We start from the raw sequence: 16,778 nt of genomic DNA, 5'->3' as shown, positions 1-16,778 counted from the left end.
GAGGGAATTTGAGAAAAAAAACCTTCTCACTCAGAGGGTGGTGGAAATCTGGAATGTACTGCCTGGGCAGGTAATGGATGCTGGAATCCTTATAATGTTTAAAAAATATTTGGACAAGCACTTGAAATACCACAACGTTTAAGAATATGGGACAAATGGAGGAAATTGGGATTAGTGCATTTTTAGTGGTAATTATGTCAGTACAGACACAATGAGCCGAGGGCCTTATCTGAGCTGTATGACTCTGACTCTGTATTGAAAGCTGTTACAGTTAGAGCTCCTGAGTACTGGAAGTGTCCCGTTGGTACCTGGTATTGGGACTGGAAGGTGGATGAAGATAGTGATTCAGAGCAGGGTCTTTTTGAACAACAGTGAGACATCAAGGAGGCCACTCTGTGTGGGGCAGCAGTGAAAGACAATTAGGAAAAGGGGAAAAAAGTAGTTGGAGATTCTGTAGTCAGGAGATAAGGAGTGTAGGAAAGACATCAGCTATGACCAGGTCATGAAGGGTACATCACCTCCCTGGTACCAAAGGGAACAACATTGTGTTCCACAAGGAACATTCTACTTAAGCACATGAAGGAGTGGACCAGGCTTGAGGGTTGATGATTTCTGGATCATTGTGCACTGATCTGTTTGAGGAGAGGAATATGAGGCAGATCAATGTAGTTTAAGGCCTTGAGCAGCAGGGAAGTGTTCATGGACTCGGGTACTTGAAGTGAGTTCAGAGGGAATGGAAAGGACCGCTGTGATTTAAAACAAACTTTCATGGGGTGTGGGAATCATTGGCATTTATTGCCCATCTGTAGAATCATAGAATCCTGACAGTGTGGAAGCAGGCCATTTGGCCCAACAAGTCCACACCAACCCTCCCAGACCCATTCCCCCACCTTGTTATTCAAACCTAAACCTATTGTGGTTCTGTTCGCTGAGCTGGGAATTTGTGTTACAGACGTTTCGTCCCCTGTCTGGGTGGCATCCTCAGTGCTTGGGAACCTCCTGTGAAGCGCTTCTGTGATGTTTCCTCCAGCATTTATAGTGATTTGTATCTGCCACTTCCAGTTGTCAGTTCCAGCTGTCCACTGCAGTGGCCAGTATATTGGGTCCAGGTCGATGTGCTTGTTGATTGAATCAGTGGATGAGTGTCATGCCTCTAGGAATTCCCTGGCTGTACTCTGTTTGGCTTGTCCTATAATAGTAGTGTTGTCCCAGTCGAACTCATGTTGCACTATAAATGCCAGAGGAAACATCACAGAAGCGCTTCACAGGAGGCTCCAAGCACTGAGGATGTCACCTAGACAGGGGATGAAATGTCTGCAACACAAATTCCTAGCTCGGCGAACAGAAGCACAACAACGAGCACCCGAGCTACAAATCTTCTCCCAAACTTTGAAAACCTTAAACCTAACTAATGCACCTAACCTACACATCCCTGAACACTATGGGCAATTTAACATGGCCAATTCACCTGACCTGCACATCTTTGGATTGTGCGAGGCAACCAGAGCACACAGAAGAAACCAATGGAGACACTGGGAGAATGTGCAATCTCCACGCAGACAGTTGCCCGAGGGTGGAATTGAACCTGGGTCCTGGTGCTGTGAGCCAACAGTGCTTAACCACTGAGTCATCATGCCGCACTCTAATTGTCCTTGAACTGAGTGACCTTGCTTAGCCAATTCAGCGGGAATTTTGAATTCGAAATATTACTGTTGTGTAGTCACATGCAGACCAGATCAATTAAGGAAGTCTTAGCTGTCCTTAAACAATATTAGTGAATTAGGTGGGATTTTAAAACAGTGAGTGATCGTTTCTGGTCTAGGTTTCGATTCTGGCTCTGATTAATGAATTGAACATAAATTCCCCCAGCTGCTGTGTCCCAGCGTATTAGCTTGGGCCCAGTGACATTACATTGGTCCATTGACTGGACCAAGCCACCATCGACAATGACTCTGAATCATTGGGCAGAGGGTCAGCCAATCTGACTGGCAGTTCACGACTGATGATGAAACTGTTTGGTTGGAAGTTTCATGATTTTGACTCTGTGATGAAGGAACGCCAATATGTATCTAAGTCTGGAAGGTGTGTGACTTGGCGGGGAAACTCATGGCGATGACATTCTATCACCAGGTTTAGCAGCAGTTTGGAACTATCTGCCCAGTTTCCCTTCCCTGCGAGCTCAGTGACTTCCTGTAAAGAATAATCCGGAATAGGTTGAGTAATGGAGTGAAAGATAAACATTAGGCATGAGAAGGAAAGGATCTCCACAGAAATGGGATTCCCAGTTATTTAAAGCCTGGAAAGCAGTCACTGCACAATATTCTGATCCTCCATTGTGAATATGGGAGGATATATTGTAAACATCTTCTGCAAAGACAGGATCTGAAATAGTCCATTTTGCTCTCAAGCAACTTTACCTCAGAGTTCTTTTCAGGACAGCAAGCAGCTACTGGGCCAGGTGGTGTTCCATTCTGATCAGGAGCGAAACAATGAAGAACAAACTAGCCCTCAAACCTAATTATTATAGTTAAAATTAAAATATTAAAATTACGGTTTAGGTCAATGACACTTTTCTGGAAAACACTTCATTTGTTAGCCTCATACTTTGTGCAAAGGCACACTGTCATTGTTTAAGACGACAATTATTTCAGCTCTAGATCATCCCTGTAAGAGAACCACTTGTGTGCCCGGGGACCAACTGTGTTCAACCATCTGCAGCAAGCACTGCATGACAGCCAGGATTGGGTTTGACAAATTCCATCGCCTTAAAACTTGTCTTTAAACATTTAGACTAAAATGTAATGCTGAATTATAGAACACACTTGCTGCACACTAGAAAACAGACAGGAAAGCTCAGGAAAACTCAAGGTATGCAGAAGATTAAAACATCTGTGCTCATCAAGTGATAACAGGATGCCCGAAGGCAATTAAGAACATTTGCCTTAACATCAGTGAATGTGTGTAAACAGCACACCAAGTGATACCATTCACGTCTGTTCTCTTGTGAAATTAATGAGTGTTTGATTCTGACGCTGAATCAAAAGTCGTAACTATCAAAAGCCTTGTAATTAACGGTCAGGTCCTGTCAATTAAAATGGATTCTCACTACCCTGGCAAGCTGGACAGACACAGTGAGAAAAACAATCTTTGTTGTTACAAGTCCTTGACTTGAGAATTCAAAAGGAGGGGGGAAGAGACAGAGAGACACACCATTTTAGTGCTGAGGCTGTTGAAGCCACTGGAAAATTGAATTTAATTGCATTTTGGGACTAAATGATGGTATTGAGTAGCCATTACTGGTTATTAATTCTGTAAAAGGTGATATTGAAGCTTTAACTTACCTGGTGTTCTTGCAGACCACGTTACAGACCTTACAAACTGCCCCACTGTCAATTCTAACTAATCAGATTTTATGTCTTATTTGATTCACAACCCTGAAAGGAAAGCATGCTTAATTCAAAGACTAATGAATCAGTTTAAATACAAGCTACAGTAACATCTCAGCCTCAGATACAGAATGATTCAATGCTTAAAAAGCAGGAGCATGCTTCTAGCTTAGAAATTATTCTAGGCCTAACAGTGAAGAGATTCTGACACAATGTGTTAGGAAGCAATGTAACGGTCAAAAGTTTGCCCTCCTTGCTAAGAAGTCATTTTGTAAAACAATTTTATCTGACACGTAAGCTGTGCGAGGTTACCTTATGAACCCTCCAATTAGCTCAGACTGGTACCTCTTTATGATCAGAGTTTATCTCTCTAGCAGGCACCTAACTCAGCTGGGTATGCCTAATCGAACTTCTATCTCTAATCTCAAGATTCATCATGTTCCTCTCCTCAGTGAACACTGATGCAAAGTAATCATTCACAATCTCACCCATTCTTTCAGGTTCGGCACACAGCCTTTTTTTCAACTGGAGGACCTCCTTTTTTCAATTCCTGCCTAACTTACTTTATTCTTTGCTTAGAATTTCACCCTTTTCCCTCCTTATGTTCCAAAATGTACAACAACCTTCTCCTGGTCCCTCTCCCCTTTTGAAAGTATTCTGCACTTTCTCCAAGATATTGTTAATCTTGGTACCAGGGAGGCAAAAGACCAGTCTGATTTCTCGCTGTTGGCCACAGAAATGTCTTTCTGTGCCTTTGACTACAGAATCCCCTAACGCTTGGAACTTGATGTACCCCTCATTAAAATAGACGCAGTCTCAGTATCAGAAACCTACCTGTCAGTGCAGCATTCCCCTGAGAGTTCATCGCTATATTTTCTGGAACATCATACATGTTTCAGATGGGGATAGTCACAGGAGAGTCCTGCATGACGTGCCTCCCTCTCCTATCTTTTCTAGAGGGAATCCATGTACCTGACTGTATCTGCAGTAATCTCCCATTCTGCAGTGACCATCCATCATACCCCCAGCTCCTGTAAATTCCTCATTGTCTCTAATTGCCACACCAACCAATCCATGGAAAATATGTTCTTAGTTGCTTGAACATCAGTTGCTCTTGAGGTTCAATTCCTTGCAAGAGGCATTGAGTGAGCGATTCACAAATTATAAAGTTTCTGACTTATTGGTTAAATGCAAAAGTTGATGAAAAGTATTTTCTACTGCAGAGGTGCACACCACCTCCTCTTCAAGTGATCTGAAGACTTACAGCAAATTCGTTCACATTCACAAGCTTATTTCAGCTCCCCATTTGTTACCAGACTGGTGCCCTTGACATGCACAGCTGGTCACACTCCACAAACCAATCATCTACTTGTTGCCGGCCAAATCTCCTGTTGTACACACCCTGTGGGACCAGCTTGTCTGCAGTCAGTCTTCCTCACTGATTGAACAAAACAGCAGTGAAAATACCACAAGCAATGAGTGTTAGTAACTTGCTGTTTAGTGCTGTGATGACATTCATGATTTTTGGTTTTAATACCATTGTTTTTCTCTTTCAGTGCACAATCAAAACTACAGGAAAATCATTAATACCAACACAGATCCAAAACTATATCCCTCTGTTTTCAGGCTCCCAGCGAATTTTCAGTCCATATTAATGCATTTTTCACTCTGTATATGTTTAGCATGTGTGGTAATAATCTGGGAGATTCTGGAGTGAAATTACTGTGTGCGGCTCTGAAGAATCCAGACTGTAAAATAGAGAGGCTGGGGTAAGTACCAAGTGAGAGACTGTTGACAATAACAGTATGTCTGACATTGGTCATTATCATTATCATCAGGAATAATGTTACCTATAACGTTACACATTATGGGTATCTGTAATAGTAGTAATATCAAACAGTGGCAGTGAAAATGGACATGGGGCAAGATGTAAAAAGATAATATCACATTTGGTGGTAATGGGAACACCTGATGTTGAGATCTAATGCTGTAACATGTTATTGCATTTGCATCAAATTACAGTTGCAGACAAGGGAAAGGTGAATTGCATTAATTTATGGTCTGTCTGTAAGAGCTGACTTTTTAACTTATCGTTAATGATCAACTGTGAAGAGTTAACAAGCTGAGTCTTAGTTTCTTTTGGCTCAGTGTCAATGTTATCATGTTTTTAAAGAGGGTTTCTGTCTCTGAGACCTTGTAAATTTTCTTGCACTATCAACCCAACCTTACCTCATTTCCTACCTGGCCTGCCCTTGTAGCACCCCTCTCATTTGTTGCTTGCCTGATTTCACACCCCAACACGGCCCATGTATCCTCGTATGCCCCAACATTCTTGGTGCATCTTTAAAAGGTAGATGTGCATCCAGACAAGCAGTATCAGTCCAGAACTGCCCTTCATTGATCCTGACATTTGTCCCAGATGTAGCAGGTAAGGGGAATGTGGAGCCCTGCTTTACAGATAGGTGTGACTGAAGGTCCTGCTGAATGGGATTGTGCAGAAGAGGGCCCATCTCCTCCACTAGAACAGACCGAGTAGGCCACAACGCCAGACCCTGCTAGCCTGGTCTGAGGATGCCATCTGGGTCAGCGTGGTCTCAGCCATCCGGAGGAATGCCCTGCAGTGTAGGAGGAAGGACAGTGACTTTCTCTGATCCACCATGGTAAATGGCACAACCGACTCTCTGCTCCCTCATACTCGCTCTGTCTTTGCTACTGAATGCACCTCACACCCATTCTGTTACTCACTATTGCACGCACCGTCTTCCCTCACTCACTGTTACTCACCCAGTGCCGCTGCATGGCCTCCGTGCTACCTGCTCAGAAGACCTCACCACATTTTCCCCACCATTCTTAACTGTAAGAGCTGTAGCACCCATTTTTACTTACCATAATCCTTCCTTTTCTTTTCGAATTTCAGGCGAAAATATGGCACAATAAAGTGGAAAGAGTCATTATTCAGCTCCTCACTCATTATGTGGGGAGGATCCTGACTCTAACCATCCAAGTGGCTGACTGACTGTGTCCCAGCTCCTGGGCTGGTATCAGAGGTTGCTCTTGATTCTCCTTTGACTGTATATCGTTGACGCAAGAAATGTTCTTGCTTTATATCTGATGTAAATGACGGACAACAGCCTATATTGTTAGCTTGGTATCTTTAGAAACGTAGAAAAAATACAGCGCAGTACAGGCACTTTGGCCCTCGATGTTGCGCCGATCCAAGCCCACCTAACCTACACTAGCCCACGATCCTCCATATGTCTATCGAATGCCCGTTTAAATGCCCATAAAGAGGGAGAGTCCACCACTGCTACTGGCAGGGCATTCCATGAACTGACGACTCGCTGAGTAAAGAATCTACCCCTAAGATCTGTCCTATACCTTCCACCCCTTACTTTAAAGCGATGCCCCCTCGTAATAGCTGACTCCATGCGTGGAAAAAGATTTACCATGACCAGTCCAGCTAACTTGCACATCCAGTGGCATTACTGACAACTTCGCATCGCGAATCCACCTCAGCTGGACCGAATTATCCAGCGGTAAGTCATGTAGATACGGAGAGAATGCTCCACATTTCTTTTTGACCATTTGTTGTGCATCTGTAAGTATGTGTGTGTGAGTATATTTGGGTTTGTTCCTGTTTGTATTTGTCAGTATGTTCCTCTATCTCGCTGAAACTGTTTTCCTGTGTGTGAGTGCATTTGTACCTCTGTGGGTGTGATTGTATTTCTGTGTCCCTCTGGGTGTGGATATGTTTCTCTCTCAGCATGAGATTGCCTCTCATGAAAACGGGCATGTGAACCGCACAGCAAGTCATGGTGCACAGATTGCTCATAAAAGTGCATTTGTTGAAACCTGAAAAAGATCATAATATCAGTATCTATAGCTCTTGAACCCTGAAAGGTGAAATGTTACATCTGTTCGAGGCCGGGCATTACGAACTGAACACGACTGGGGAAAACTCAATGACACACTGGGAACCAGCTCTTTTTTACATGTTTGAACCAAATATAAATAATGTTTTATATTGGACCTGTTTGTGTTCCTCTGTGAATATTGTTATATATTGGATCATAAGTCCATACATATTAGGAGTAGAATTAGGTCATCGAATCAGCAGTGGCATTTAACTATGAGTGGGCTGCTTCTCAATCCCAATCTCCTGAATTCTCCCCATAGCATTTGATCCCCTTATCTATCACTAATCCAAAATCTCTGTCCTAAATATGTTCAATGCCCTCGGTGGAAATGATTTCTATAGATTGCCCACCGTTAATTGAAGATATCCTCATTTCCTTTCCAAAGATCGGTCCTTCACTCTGAGGCTGTGCTCTCAGGTCTGAGTCTCTCTTACATTTTGAAGCAGCTGACAAGCAGAAAGTGAAATGGGACGTTTCTCCACAAAAGGAAGTACAATGCTGGTCTGATGCTTCAGAAAACTGTATCTTGACTGATTTGAATCGGCGGACTGGACCAGGTTCGAGTACTCAGCACTTCGGGATGGATCTGCAATCCCAGCGGCGGCCGGAGGGATGAAAGCACAGACCAGCGGCGATCATACGTTCATGGTTGTGGTCAATGATCAGGCTGGGGCACCAGTCTTTCATTAGTCTGGTGCAGAACACATATTCTGGGAAGTGAGCGGAGGAGACAATAATTGAAGCGCACTGGGAAAAGAGAGAGGGCTACATACAGATGGAGAGAGGGTTAACGACTGTAATTGACAGAGAATTCAATCAAGAACAATGGAGAGATTATTAAACATACAATTGTAGTGTGTTGCATAGTGAGTAATAAGGTCAGACGAGAATACAAGGAATGGGAGCGGGGTGTTGAAAACAGAACTGGGAGAAGATTTCATAGAAAGTAATAGTGGGCGAAGTACATAGAGAGTAAGAGGAAGAGTATTGATTACAGGGACACAGGGAGGTGGTTAATAGAGTGGAAAATATAGCCAATACAATGAGGCAAGCCAGATAGATCTCATTGAAAATGAGTTCTCTGATTGGGCCTATTAACCTGGTTTAATCAGGGGTTCCTGCCTGACAGCTGTAAACAGGACAGTCAGGGGATCTACACACTCAAGGAACCAGGTATTTGCGAGCTGGGCCAGTGTTACATACTATGTATGCATAATATCAGTGACTGGATGACGGTTTACTAAACTTTTTGGAACATGACACGATTTAATCCAGAGTAACAGGGAGCATGTTGAGTAGAGTGGAGTACAGTGAGAATTACGTTAAGGGGAAAGGAAGCTGAGTTAATTCAGTATAATAAAGAAACAACTAAATAGAGATTAAAGCGAAGAGAGTTGAATACAGGATAATTGTGAAATTCTTAAAAACGGGAAAATGGAGAGGGTTTAATACAGAGTGGAGAGGATTAAATGGAGACTAATAATGAGAAGGCTAATTAGTGAGTACTGGGGAGAAAACTGAATACAGAGACAGGGTTAAAGACTGTAGCGTAAAATATCCATGTAAACAGATCGGGATGAATGGAGAATTATCATGAGATGGTTAAATACAAAATAATTTGGGCAGTATTAAATAGAGAGTAATATGGAGACGGTTGTACTGAGCGGAAGGCAGAGATGGTTAAATGCAACGGAATATGCAGGATCAACTAATGGTAAAGGTAGAATTATGCAAAAGCAAATAGGGGAGGAGTAAATGTAGACTAATAAATGGAGGATTAAAGATGGGGCAACATATAGAAATGAATGAATACAGACAATGGCTGAAATGCTGATTAATAAGGAGAAGCTACCACAAAAATAGTCTCATCACTTCAAACATCAAAACCTTAATATTGAGCCACAATTCATTCCCTCCATTTTGCTTTGCCTCCCAGGATGACCTCTTACTGCCTCACCTACTTTACCTCATTCCCAATGCAGTTGTCGTTAAACCTCACACACTCCTCACCACTTATCTTTCCCTCCAGCCTTTGTTTTTTCATGTAGAACAGTGTGAATTCACGGAATGCCCTTTTGCTGATCTTGTAGACACATGAGAGGGGACGAATGGCGTTCAGCCTCTCCACTTCACCACCTCAAAATGAACTAAACTGCCTCCTCCCCTTCCTCTGTATCTCTCTCAAAAGGGTCGTTTTCATTCAATCATGGTGTGAGGGCATTGCTAATGTGTGCCAGCATTTTGTCCCATCGCTAATTGCCTAAGTGACAGTTAAGTGTCAACCACATTTTGTGGGTCTGGAACCACATGTGCTCCTGACCATTTAAGGATGGAGTTTTCACTCTCTAAAAGATATGAGTGGATCAATAATTTATGGTCATCATTAGCATCTTTAATTCCAGACATTCACTGACTTCAAATTACGCCGTCTGCTGTGTTGGGATTGAACTTGGGTTCCCAGAACATGACCTGTGTGTCTTGATTAACAGTCCAGGAATAAGGCCACGAGGCCATCTCTTCCACCGACTCAAAGGATTACTTATTGTAGAAGGCTGGAGAAGGGGCTGAATGCAAAGCAATAGAACTGTGGATGACGTATATCAGGAACAAGATCAGAAATTGCTGGAAAATCCCAGCAATTCTGCCAACACCTGTCAAGATCAATCAGAGCTGAATGTCCTCCTGTTCCAGTTTAACAGCCCGGAGATGTAACTGAATTGCCTTGTCCTGTTGCAGTGTTGCTGGGCATGTCTTTGTCAACACAACAGTCATTTAGTCATTGAAAAGGAAGCAATGCTTAGTCCATTGAATTAAAAACAAAATCTGTTAGTGAAATTTGCAAGTCTCTGGCTATCTGTTCTCCTGTTAGGGAATATCTTAAATAAAGGCTCATTTTTAGTATTTTAAATATTTAAGCTCTTCACAGTCAATTAGAGCGATATTTCCATGTATATTCTATACCATTAACCAGGGAAAGAGACAGACAAATAGTGGATAATGGACGACGTGAGAATTGTTTAATCCTTTTGGCAAAGAGTGACACTATAAATTAACTGGACCAAATCTGGAGGGGACATCATAACATCAATATTCGGAGGTGTACTTTTTTTTTGGAAAGTGACTCGGCAGATTCGGCAAGATTTACAAAGTCCAGTCAGAGTACAAACATAAGGGAAATATTGCTAAAACATTAAAATTCATTGTTTCAGCCACGGTTGAGGGAAGCAGACCAGCTTGTAATGGGTTAAAATTGATTTCTGCCCCTTTCTCTCTACCACACTTTTGGAAAAGTGTCAATGCCTTGGATCTGTTCTGTGAATTGATTATTAGTCACAGGGATATAGCAAAAGGCCATTCAGGCCCCTCAAGCGTATTCTGCCATTCAATGGCAGATCTGCAAGGTAACTCCATACACCTCTGTGTTTGACTTATTCCTTAACATGTATGCATACCAAAGACAAACTCTATCTCAGATTTAAAATTAACAACTGATCCAGCATTAAATGCTGTGTGTGGATGAGACTTCCAAATATCCACAGCCTTTTCTGTGTAGAAGTGCTTCTTCACATTTCACCTGAACACACTGGCCTGAATTCACAGATTGTGCCCCTTTGTTCGAGAATAACCAGCAAGGGGATATCGTTTATCTTTATCTAAACTGGCTTACAATTTCGAGAGAGAGCATGCCTAATTTGTGCTCTCTGTCCTCATTCCTAAACCCTAAAACTAGAGGTATCATTTTTGCAAATCTACTCTGTATTCCTTCTAAGGCCAACATATCCTTTCAAAGGTGTGGTTAGTGAGATCTAACCAGGGTTTTTCTCAGCTGCACCGGAACTTCTGTGGCCTTACATTGGTTGAGCACCTCACCATTTAAGAGAACAATTATTGCCCTTCCCAGAGAGTAGGTAAGTGTCAACCACATTGGTGTGGGTCTTGAATCACATATAGGGCAGATCAGGTTAGCATGGCCGTTTCCTTCCGTAAAGGACATGAGTGAAACTTTACTTATTGACTTCTTTTCTCCTGAAAAATACAAAGGCAAAATCATTAATCAAGGAGTTGACCATTTCCCTGTAAACATTGTCAATATCCTCCTCTGACCTATTCTGACCTATTATAAAATTAATAGAACTCATTTTACACTAATAGTCACACTTGGTTAACTACTTTTAAAATAGTAGATAAATATCCAACTGTACAGAACCAGCTTTTCCCTCTAATATTCCGATTAGCATAACAGTTCTGAAATATCAATGCCCGCACTCTGGTTTAAAATGCGCGTTTACAGCTCATCGAACTGGAGTTGGGGCTGTTCTTCCTTCTCACAAGATCCCTGCTTCATTGTCCTGATGTTCTCTGTGGCATCTTTCTGATTGGAGTAACTTCTTTTAGCTTTAAGGTGGAGGTACTGATGTTGGACTGGGTTCGATAATGTCAGACATCAAACGACACCAGGTTATCGTCCAATAGGTTAATTTGAAATCGCAAGCTTTCGTGTGACTTCTAACTTTTTTGATATAGTTATTTCCGACCACAGTGGCTCAGCAGTTTTATAAAGTAACAACGTAATTATAATATTTTAAATTCAGTTTCTATCTCAGGAAGGGTGTTACATAAAACTGTATTTGATATTTTATTTTTCCCCTTTTTAATTGAACTGTCTCAAAAACAGTTCTACTGATACTCCATTGTTCCACCTGAGAACTTGTTGCAATATCTTATTAACAATAAATTCAATGTTCAGTCAAGCGAAAGGCTTGCATATCTGTCTGGATTAATTGAACTTGACAGTGAATATTGCAAGCGTCTTGGCTTAATATCTCAGGCCCATTGTCTCATTCACAATGGGTCAGTGCACTCAAACAAGATGATGAGTTTCCCTATCTGGGCCTACCACACTAACGCCACTACAAACACCACGATTCCTTTTCCAGGTTCAAAGCACTGCTGCTGTAGACACCACTGATACCGTCTTCCTCCACCTTCCCGGCCACAAGGAAAACAAGATAAAGATAAAGACAAGAGAGAAAAGAAGACAGAAGGATGAAACTGGGCTGGTGATTAGAACCAAATGAGCTCAGAATACTGAACGCTGCCTACCCTGTCAAACGCCTGCCACCCTAAAATATTCATGAATTCGGTGTTCTTCTCTGACCATTGCCTCCGGCTATTCAGCAAGAGAACATGGAATCTGAATGTGGAACTGCTGAACCCAGAAAAAATATGGAGGAGCTTAAAAGGGAGAACTGTGAAAGGGAGCCGTGAGAGGGTCTGTATTTCCAAAGTTCTTCTGAAGTTGAGAGAGAAACAGAGTATGTTGTTCAAAATCCAGAAAAGCTAACAGAAACCTCCCCTGTTGCAGACGATGGGGAGGGTGATGCCGTGACGGATCTCCCAGATGTGAAGAGCTAGTTTACCTCACTCGGTACGTCAAAAGCCTCCAAGATAATCTCCCTGTCCAGGGTTAACACCGTGAAGTAGGATGAGACATGCTCACGTTTGGACTTCCAGAAATTGCACGGGGTGAGCCCTGCTCTCAGAGCCTGAAGGAAGAAGTTGGATCTGTAACATTATCTCGGTCTGACATCCTGTGGATAAGCAAATCCTTTTGTACCAGACTGTAGGACATGAAGCCCACAGAGAGCGCAGCCTCCCGATCATTCCTCGCTATCATGTCGGTCTTCGACGGCAGTATATGAAAAAGGCTGCAACAAACATTATCTCTGGATGTGTTAACAAAGACCCTCGAGTCCTGAGAAAAAAAAGTAAGACTCGCAGAAAAGATGGTTCCCAACGGAGTTATGTTGGACTCTGTGACGCATGATTGGCGAGGATCTGCTGGAAGTGGATAACAGTTTGCTTCTAACAGTTAGTCTTTGTGAATCCATGAGGAACGTTATCATTCTCCTCATTTACAATCGGAAGGGCGAGAGGGACGAGTGACGACCAATTTCATTGATGAATGCAAATTGAAATAATCTGACTCAAGTCATCACCAATCGGTTTAGATCTGCTTTTGGATCAGTGATTCACACTGAACAAACCTGATCTGTACTGTCAGCTTCGCACTTCTCAAGCATAGAATCACCTCTGTGCAGGACAGGAGAGTTGGAAGCTTCCCTCATCACCCTCATATGGGATGTGCTCACCAAAGCAGGGATTCCACAAAGGAATCTAATTGCTCTACACCAACATTAGCTTTTCAGACTCAGTCAATGGTTGAGAATCAGAAATCTTCCTGATCGGATCCACAGTCAGGCATTCCTACACACTCTCACCTGTCCTGTCTTTTTGTTGACGTGAAGGCAACTAAATAATTGTTGAAAAACTTTCAGGCATTTCTTCCTCTTTAGGAATTCTCTATCCACCGAGAACCTCTTTACTAAAGTTCATAAATCCATCACCGTTCATTCATGCATCAGTTCTTTATTGAGAATCAGGACTCGAGTTTCAGACTGAAATTCTTCATTCTCAAACTTAATACACTTACACGCTTTAAGTTCACTGTTCCCCAATATCATAACAATGTAAAATCATACTATTGCATTGTCTCTGTAATATTTGGTGAAATTATATTAACTTGCTGCATGCTCACATCTGTTCACCTGTGTAAATTCATATTTTGAGATATAATACGTTGGTCCTTTTACTGTGTTGTTTCTGTCCAAATATGTGAAGCATCATCACAAATAATAAATATAAGTGTGATATTTTGGCAGTAACTGTATCACTTAATTGACGCATACTTGTTATTGAGGTATCCGTGAAAATAAAAAAAAGCGCCACAGAAAGAACTCTGTCCTTGAATCTGTGAGGCAAGTGAGCATATTGTGAGTCCTTAAGATGAGGATTCGGAAGCATGGATCCAGATTTTCTACTTCAAACGGCCAGCTTAACTTGCCTTCTAACTGAGATTTATCCCAGGTTTACCATACTCTGACTGGTTTGAGTAAATATTCCACAAGTGCCGGGGTATGTTTCCCATGAAGAGTAGCAATCCACGTCCAATTAAAGCAAACCCATGTTTCCACTGTATTTAAGTCGCACCAGCCTCAGGAACCTCAGTAATAATCGAGACATCGAATGCCCTTCCTCCTTGAACCATTGTGTCCAATCACATGGTAATTGGCCTAATGAGTACTCAGAGTAACGAGGAGATTAGTTTTTCAAATTCGTCCCGATTTGCCGAACTTTACGTGTGGGGATTCATTGTTGTTTCAACCTGTTGTTGTCATGAGGACAGTCAGCTGGACCACAGAGGATATGAGTTCCTTGATTGGGGCTGTTAATCTGATCCAATCAGGAAGCCGTGTCTGAAATAAAAGGATGAATGACAGGGATATTGAGATATCAAATGTTTAACTTAACTAGAGGCTACCATCAAAGACTGCATTTGCAAATAAAAGGTGATTAATGACAGGATGCCAGTATCTGAAGAGTTATTTTACTTCCAGATATTTTGGAAATATTTGTGCATCAAGACCTCAGGCTCTTCATTTTCTACACTTTGACCCTCTTGGCCCTGTCTCAACTCACCCCAAGAGTTGCTTAAGTTGATCCCTAGCGTTCTTGACCCGAGTTACCTTTGGTACAATATACCATCCTGTTCTCTGTGAAGTCAGGACTGATGATTCTGAAAGTGTCAGCGAATAATTTGCTCTTTGTGCGCTGCTGCTATTTGATGTTAACACAGCACTGACCTGACTTTATAAATTGGGAAAACCAAAAAAAAATACTGGGGAGTTGGGAGTCCATGACAATGTGAGTGCAGTATCGATTGACTAGAATGATAGCTGGACAGCAAGGGTTCAATGATGAGGGAGTGAAATGACACTAACCCAGAGGTGAATTCCTCAAACTTAGAAGTGTCTGAGACCAGTAAATGTTTCATGAGAATAATGGAAACTACTGGCACGGAATGGACCCAACAGCTTCTTGTTGCCTCTTGATGTCAGACTAATATAAGTATCTCAAAGTTTACAGATGCCCTGAATCGTAGTAAAACAGTGTGTCGTCACCATGAAGCAATGATCATCACAGAACAGCTCCTGATAACCAGGGAAGCAACATCCCAATGTCGAGGAGAAAGTTTCTCAGAGTGACACGCAACTACTGGAATTTCAATTCCAAATTATGAAAGCCAAGGGAAGGACGACACTGAAATAAAATGAGAGTTTAAATTTCTATAGATGATGTTGTGGTGTCAATGCTGCTATAGGGAGCAGCACAATGGTTCAGTGGTTAGTCCTGCTGCCTCACAGAGCGAGTGGCTGGGTCTGGGTGGTATACTCTTTGAAGGGTCAGTGTCGACTTGATGGGTCCATTGCCCTGTTTCCACATTACATTAGATTAGTTACAGTGTGGAAACAGACCATTCGGCCCAACAAGTCCACACCGAGCCGCCGAAGCACAACCCACCCAGACCCATTCCCCTACACCTAACACTACGGGCAATTTAGCTTGGCCAAATCACCTAATCTACACATTTTTTGGATTGTGGGAGGAAAGCAGAGCACTCGAGAAAACCCACGCAGACACGGGGGGCATATGCAAACTCCACATAGAGAGTCGCCTGAGGTGGGAATTGAACTCGGGTCTCTGGTGCTGTGAGGACTTTGTGCCACAATGACGCTCAACCACTGTGCCACCATGCCGCCCAAAAGGTCTTATCATTTTATTCAATATATATTTTCCTCTGGTTGCTTCTGGCCGATTAAAATTTGTATCATCAATTAAACCACGGTGTAAAAATAATCTGAGGCCATTGGGAGTTAACTCACCGTTGTCACCGGCTGGTTCAAATTTTTAAATAAATGAATTGAACCACGCTGGAATATACCAGTCCCCAGGCGATGTCAGCATGTATAAATGAAAGGCTTTGAGATGTATCACCGCGGCATTGAGTACAGAGAGATTGCCTGTGCACAGCGCTTCAAGCAGAAAATGACGTTTTCATTTTATTATGTGCGGAAATTATTTTACATGACCCTTCCGATTGTAACAATCCCTGGTAAGTGCCGTGCACCATTGACTTTGTCTAAGTATTGGTTGCGGGTTCACAATGCCACTGATAATGACACCAAATTCACACAGTGGCAGACGATCAGTAATTTATTCTCAGATTACAGGTACCCAGTGGAATATCCATAATCGCAGATTCCTCAGGAATTGTCTCAGAGAGTATTCATCTCTTCTGAGATGCTTTCAGAAATGTCCAATTCATTCAGAGACTACGAAGAGTTTCAATGGAATTAGGACAAGGAATCACTTTGATAAAATAAAAGCAGAGGTGTTTTATGAAGAGTGCCATATTATTTATTTTGAGTTTGGTTCTGGTTTTTAGGGGAATAAGCAGTGGGCTTCTCTGCGCATCTATACTTTATAATTAATATTTTCGTGATTGCAGGAATTTGTTTTAAACATTGCTTTTGAAGTTTGGTTATCAGCTGATTGGTTTTGCATACGAATGAGC

General features: G+C 42.2%; 1 pseudogene; it reads left to right on the top strand.

Annotated features, from left to right (window-relative positions):
- LOC140468664 (NACHT, LRR and PYD domains-containing protein 3-like) overlaps window positions 1–16,778 on the top strand; it is a 540,472-nt pseudogene that overhangs the window by 405,623 nt on the left and 118,071 nt on the right.

The sequence above is a fragment of the Chiloscyllium punctatum genome, chromosome 47 (assembly GCF_047496795.1).
Source record: "Chiloscyllium punctatum isolate Juve2018m chromosome 47, sChiPun1.3, whole genome shotgun sequence".
Lineage (NCBI taxonomy): Eukaryota > Metazoa > Chordata > Chondrichthyes > Orectolobiformes > Hemiscylliidae > Chiloscyllium > Chiloscyllium punctatum.
The sequence above is the reverse complement of the archived record's forward strand: the minus strand, read 5'-3'. Positions and strand labels throughout refer to the sequence as shown.